We start from the raw sequence: 6,948 nt of genomic DNA, 5'->3' as shown, positions 1-6,948 counted from the left end.
TGGTGCTCCCTGCTCCTGAGGCAGAGGGCTCCCGTGCAGGGCGGGACCACTGTCCTCTGACTGGGAGGGTGCTGGATGTCTGCAGCCCCAAAAGGGTGCTGCCTCAGAGGCTCTGTGGCTCCCGCTTGTCCCAGAAGCTGTCTGCCTCTGTGGTGCACACTCTCACCTGTGTAGACTAAGTTCCTAAGTTCGGCGGAGTCCTGGAACCAAGATGGTACTCCCTTCTCCTGAGGCAGAGGGCTCCCGTGCAGGGCGGGACCACTGTCCTCTGACTGGGAGGGTGCTGGATGTCTGCGGCCCCAAAAGGGTGCTGCCTCAGAGGCTCTGTGGCTCCCACCTGTCCCAGAAGCTGTCTGCCTCTGTGGTGCACACTCTCACCTGTGCAGACTAAGTTCCTAAGTTCGGTGGAGTCCTTCTTTTCTTTTCTTTTCTTTTCTTTTCTTTTCTTTTCTTTTCTTTTCTTTTCTTTTCTTTTCTTTCCTTTCCTTTTCTTTTCTTTCCTTTTCTTTTCTTTTTCTTTTCTCTTCTTTTTTCCTTTTCTTTCTTTCTATGTTCCTTCCTTCCTTCCTCCCTCCCTCCCTCCCTCCCCCTCTCTTTCTTTCTCTCTCTCTCTCTCTCTCTCTCTCTTCCTTCCTTCCTTCCTTCCTTCCTTCCTTCCTTCCTTCCTTCCTTCCTTCCTTCCTAGAGGTATCAGATCTGAGCTCAACTTTCCTACTTTATAGATGTTGGTTCCTGAGAATGGATCTTCACTATTCCAGTTCTTGGCATTTCTTCCATAAAACGGAGATAACAAGGTTTCTACCTCATGAAAAGTAATGGCATATCAGTTATTTTAAAGAAAAAACTCACTATTTTAACACTAATTTAAAAATTTACAAACATAACATTTCTTTGCTCTGTATGGTGGTCTTCACCTTTATACTCAGCACTCAGGAGGAAGAGGCAGGTGGATGTTTATGAGTTCAAATTCAGTCTGGATAGCCAGGGTTACAGATTGAGAGCACATCTCAAAATAATCATAATCATAATTATAATTTCCCTGGCCAACACAAAATAATTAGGCAGAATATTAGGTAAATCCTGGGAAATAGCTTGTTATTCAAACGTAAGCATGGACTGTTCTTTCCCTTTTTGGTGTGTGTGTGTGTGTGTGTGTATGTATGTGTATGTAAGTATGTGTATATGTAAGTATGTATGTATGTATGCATGTATGTATATCTCTGTGTCAAAAGAACTATTCCTTGAATGCTGGCTGGCTCCACCCTTCAAAGCAGAAAGCCTGAATCATTTACTTTTACTCATAAGTTCATCTAGCCCTCCCACTTCCTCTTAGGCAAGGTAAACACTTACAGCCTTGTGATCTTGCACCTCTGAATGTTAATTTTTAATTCTGCCACAATCAGCGTGGTATCCATGTGTGCCCGTCATCACTTTTATTCCTGCATGTCATTTATTTTCCAGCTACTCTCCTCTGCCTGGTACAGTGCCTGAACATAGAGGCTTTCAATTGGAAGATGGTTCTGAACATATACATCTCCCTTTGCATACAGCCCATATTCCTACCTTAGTACTTTGGTTCCTCTTGTTGCCAGCCATGAATAAGCCACACCCTACCTATTAAATGAGCGTATTCACACAAAATATTTATCACAGAGGTAACCATTCTAAGAACATGGCATAGGAGTCAGAAGCTCTTGCGAGTCTACCCTGTAGCCCCTCTAGTCCACCTGCATATTTCTTGTTATCTGGCACATACATGTTCATATCCATACTCAATTTATAAAGGCCCTATTCATGGTGGTGGATTGGGGTGTATGGAGCTGTGTTGCTGATCATTCCACCCAAGATTTGCACATGAACCATGGAGAATAAACTTGTGCATTGTACTTGTTACTGTGCTTGCCTCATGGATAATGGTCAGGAGTTGGGAAGATAAAAAAGAGAAGTCTAAGATAGAGTCCTCACCCTTGAGGATCTTGATGTCTTACTCTGCAAGTGAGGAATCTTCACCCTGACCCTGGAGTCAGAGAGACAAGGCTTTATCACCTCTGCCACTAATTATGCCTGCAACCTCAGAGGCTCATCTGCTTTCATTAAGCCTCAGTTTCCACATACATGGAAAGCACATCCATGTAGCCCAGTGTCACACAGCAAGGACTGTGCTACTGCTGTCTGTGTGCCATTTGTTATTGTCCCTGCTTTTCTATGGGGACAGTCTTGATTCTTCTTTACTCGCAAAGCATTGGAGGAAAGATCCCCCCCGCTCCCAATGATCTTCTGCCCTCTCCATCATTGTGGGGACTCTTTCTCTTCCCTGATATTTCTTGCACATCATTGAATGCAGCAGGGATTATTACTGCATGTAAGCCCATTGCCAGTGGGCTTGGCATACAGGTGTCTGTGGAAATGCCAAATGGCATCTGAGGTTTAATGGTCTTCCCTAGGGTGAGTCGGCCTCCATCAGTCTGTCTTGGGAGCTGTCCTGCACTGCTTAACCAACCACCTGTTGCTCAGAGCCCACAGTGTGATCTGCACCACAGTTCCCACAGTTCCCAAATGGAAAGCAGAGTCTCTGTTCTGGTGTTTGATGATTAAAGTTATTACTACAGAAAGGCTCCAGCCAGGAGCGCTAAAGGAACAGGAGCGAAGGGAAGCCCATCATGATTAAATATTCATCGAACAGTCACGCTGCTAGTGTTGGAAAATGACAGCGATGCCACATAAAATAAAATAGATGCCGAGGTTCCTGGAGCTATAAGGGAATGCAGTTCCCTTCTGCCACCTTCTCCACATCTTTCATCACATGGGTATATTTCTCTATGCACTAAAATATTCTTGCTGTCTGACGCAGCTTTTCCAAAGACCTACTCCTGACTTTTCAAATTATAGTCAAGTGACAGCTGAATATTCTTCATGTTCTAAGAAGCCACATTCACAGTATGGACAGATTGCTGAGCAATGAGGTCACCCTGAGGCTTCCTACGATCGGAGAACCTGGTTTAGCCAGACCCTGCAGTGACACATTCACACTGCTGCTGCTCCATGCCCTCCTTCACGAGGTCATCGATGGTCACCCACTTGAGATAGTGCTTTTCAACCCTTTCCCAAGTTCTGAGCATTTGACTTTTTTTTCCGATTGATAATTTTATAATTTATACACATGTATGCTGTATGCTTCCCCTCCAACTCCTCCTGGGCCCCTCCTCAAATTTTGGAGTGCTATAATTCTGATATGCAGTATGTATGTATATAACATATGTATATATAAAAATCTATCAAATTCCACTGGTGTTATTCTTAGATACATTTCCCGGGTCTATTCCTTAGCATTGGGAAACCTACCAAGGGACTTGTTTCTGGAGAAAACAAAGCCTTCCTTCCTCAGCTCCATATCTATAGGTGTGGCTGTGTGAAGTTCTCTTCCATTCCTTGTTGACATGTTGACAGATGTCATATTCTGCAGACTTCAAGAAGTGTTCACTCTTGGAAGCAAGCTTGCACAGCTCCTTCTCATACTGGAAGAACAAGTCCTTGGTAAGAAAGCTTCCAGGTCTGTTCCAGAGAGATTCTTCAGGTACTATGACCAAATTATGTGGTGTCTCAGCAATAGGGTCTCACATTCAAGTTCTGCGAGGCAACTAAGGGCAATGGAAAAAGCTTATATTGTTTTGGGGGTGTATTGGAAGCATACAAGCCTAGAATTGGAGGTTTTGTTAGATGTCCTATGGCTGCTTGGAAAAACATCACTCTGTGTAGAATAAGTCCATCTAAACTATCTATATCGATATATCTATATCTTCATGCTTACATGGTATATGCTTATAAAATAATATGTCTTAATATGGCCCTTTCCAAACCCCTCAGTGTTATTTACTTTTCCCCCCTCTTCTTTTGCATTACCCCCTCATACCCCTTCCCTGGTTAGGGTCCTTCATTTTTCCCTTTTCCTTTCACACCACCTCTGTCCTACTGTCCCCTTTATGTCCCATCTTAGTCTTCACAATCTGAATATATTAACTTACATGGTAAAAAGACATTGAGTATACAGATCATTCCTGAATCTTGAAACAAGGTTATCTTGGTTTACTTAATTTGGCCCCAAAGGTTTCATGTAAGAAGGAGCCAAGAGTCTTAGTGCCAAAGAATATGAATTAATGGCAGAAATACCAGGACAAGAGGGGTCAGATGATGGCTTCATTTCTCATTTTGGAGACAGGAAAAGATCACAATAAAGCATGCAGGTGACCTCCAAAATCTGACTGGTGAGAACACACAGTATCTCCAAATCGCCAAGAAAGAATGAAGCCATTCTGGCCATTTACTTTTTAGCCCAGTAGAGGCAAGTGGGGCTCCTGTCTCCTGAATCACAGAGAGTAAGTTTGTGTGACTTTGTGACATTGAATTTTTGGTAACAGTCACATTAGCAATAGGAAATGAACACAATGGAGATTGGAGGTCACAGGAAAATAGACTCGAATCCTCTTTCTCTGATTAGATATGGGACTAGAGACCAGTTGGTTAATCTCTGCGGTGCTTGTTGCTTTAAACCTTTACAATGAACTATAGAGAAATGTGTTGTAGTTAGATGAAGCTGGGTTGCTGCCACCCCACATGTCACTGCTAGAATTGCACCCACATACATGACTACTTCCCCCGGAAGTGCTAATGGGGCTCTTCTTCGCAATACAAGTAAGCCTTTTTCAAACACATGTTGCAATCTCTCTGGTTTCTGTCACTTTCCTTCAGTTTCTGTGTGTAACAGAGAGTTAAAATGTGACCATCTCTCTTTGAGTTCAGCTAGAATCAAGAATAAGACAAGAATCCTTTCATGGCAAGGGGAGTTCTGAGCCATTCTTACAGGACTGGAGTAGACAAAGTTGAAACAGAACCTTCAGCATCACTGTCGTTAGGGAAGAGAAGTGATGCAGAACTAGCGCTCAGTCCCCTGTGCCATCTTACAGCCTGGGCACTTGTTTACACACTCCTTTCTCATGTAAGTCATTTCTACTCCTGTTCCCTCAATCTTTTCCTCACTCTTCCCTCTCTTCCTTGTCTCTTCCCCTTCCTTCCCTTATTATTCATTACTTTTATTCTTCTATTTTCCTTGATATTTTTTTCTCTCAAGAATTTTCTTTTTCTGGCCATGTTGAGAGTTCCCACTAAGGTTGTTTTAATTTTTTCCTGGTTATTTAAAATAATTTATCATTTGCGCCTTTACTGAAGAATTTTACTGACCACCACTTTGTGATTTGAAATGGTTGAGTTGACAAAATCCATATAAGGGGATGGATTATGGAGAGTTGAATCAATTTTGTTCCTACCCCATGGTTGATTAGAGGACTCAAAATCATTCTGAGCATGTGTTCTAGTCTCTTGGGGTTTGATGGACAGTCGTCTGGTGGAAAGTAATCAAAGAAGTCTACTTAGCCACTACTACTCTTCCTCAGTGGGTTGTGCAACACTGAGGAAGGACCACACTGGGAAGGAAGGAACTCTCATTATGGGGGTTGGAAAGGATTCTTGCATCTTCCTCATAAGCAGGAAATAACCAAGGATAGAGAGGTCATCCTAGAATAGAAACAGAACCTTGAGGAGATCATGTTGATAAGGTGGACTACAGTCTCTAAAGACTAAGGGTTGAAGTTAGGATGGATATTACGTAAAAGATCCTTCCCACATGGAGGTATTTGATAGTCACTGATGAAGAGTCTGAAAGAAACCTGAGAGTGTCTTTTAGGAAAAAGGAACCAACCTTTCCTACATCCAGGTCTGAGGAATACTGGAGGACAGTGCCCGTGCCAACTCAACACATAAATGGTTATGTGAGACTTTTCTTCCTATAGGTTGAACCCTGGAGAGCTCAGAAGTCAGTGTTGCCATATGGGGAGGAGAGAACCAAACACTAAGTGTTTTCCCAGCTTTGGGCTCTCTGGCTACCCAATCTATACAGAAGTTTCAATGCCAACTGAAGCTCAGAGTCAAATCATTTTCCCCTGATTTATACACAATCAAATTGAGGCAACAGAAGTGCTGTCTGTCTTGATGGCTAGAAATAGAGATTTTCATTCCCAGCCCTGTCTAAGAAAACTGTGGAAACTATCTGAGAATTCATGCCAGGTCCAGAAGAGTGACAGTCCAGAGCGCTTTTGGGAAATGGTGGTTAGGAAGAAAAGGCGTGTCTGTGGTCTGCCAGTGGGCTAAAGTGTGAACTGTTTTTCCAGCACTCAGCAGATGCCTACACCCACCCCTGTCTCTCATTTCATCCTTTCCAGACCAACTCCTGAATCCCAGTCTGTGTCGGCTTCCCCCTTATCAACCTTATTTTTCATCTTCTATTCTTTTTCTCCCTTTGTAATAATATAAACTCCAGAAAGACATGTGTTCCTCTTTCCTCCACAATTCTGTCTTCAGCTTCTAGAACAACAGCTTTACAAAGTCAGTTTTTGATTCACATTCATCTAATAAAACCCACAGGTAAACACACCTGGCTGGCTTCATGTTCGTCAACTCAGAAGAACCCATCATTTTCTTAATATAAAATCTGGATCCAAGGTTCTTTTTCTCAGGTACTAAGAGAGAGGAGAAGGTATAATAAAAAACTGGGTGAAGGCAGAGGCTGGGAGAAGGTTAGTGTGTGGAGAAGGTAGATGTGGGGAGAGGGCAGAGGTAGGGAGAATGCAGAGACAGGATAAAATCTTGGACAGGAAGAAGATAAGAGAAAAAAAGTAGAAGATGGGAAGGTACAGAAGGTATGGCTCTCCTTACCAAAGTGTTGTTGTTAATACAATTAAATGGAATAATGTATGTGGAGAACTGAGAATATCTCATAAAATATACTAGAGCCACTTCTCAGTATCTGGGGGATTTGCTCCAGAACATATCTCCTCCCTTCAGATGCTCAAGTCTGTGAATACTTCTGTCCATGTATAAGAGTGTTTTTTTTTTTTT

Source organism: Mus caroli, chromosome 15, assembly GCF_900094665.2.
Source record: "Mus caroli chromosome 15, CAROLI_EIJ_v1.1, whole genome shotgun sequence".
Classification (NCBI taxonomy): Eukaryota; Metazoa; Chordata; class Mammalia; order Rodentia; family Muridae; genus Mus; species Mus caroli.
This window is presented reverse-complemented; position numbering follows the sequence as displayed.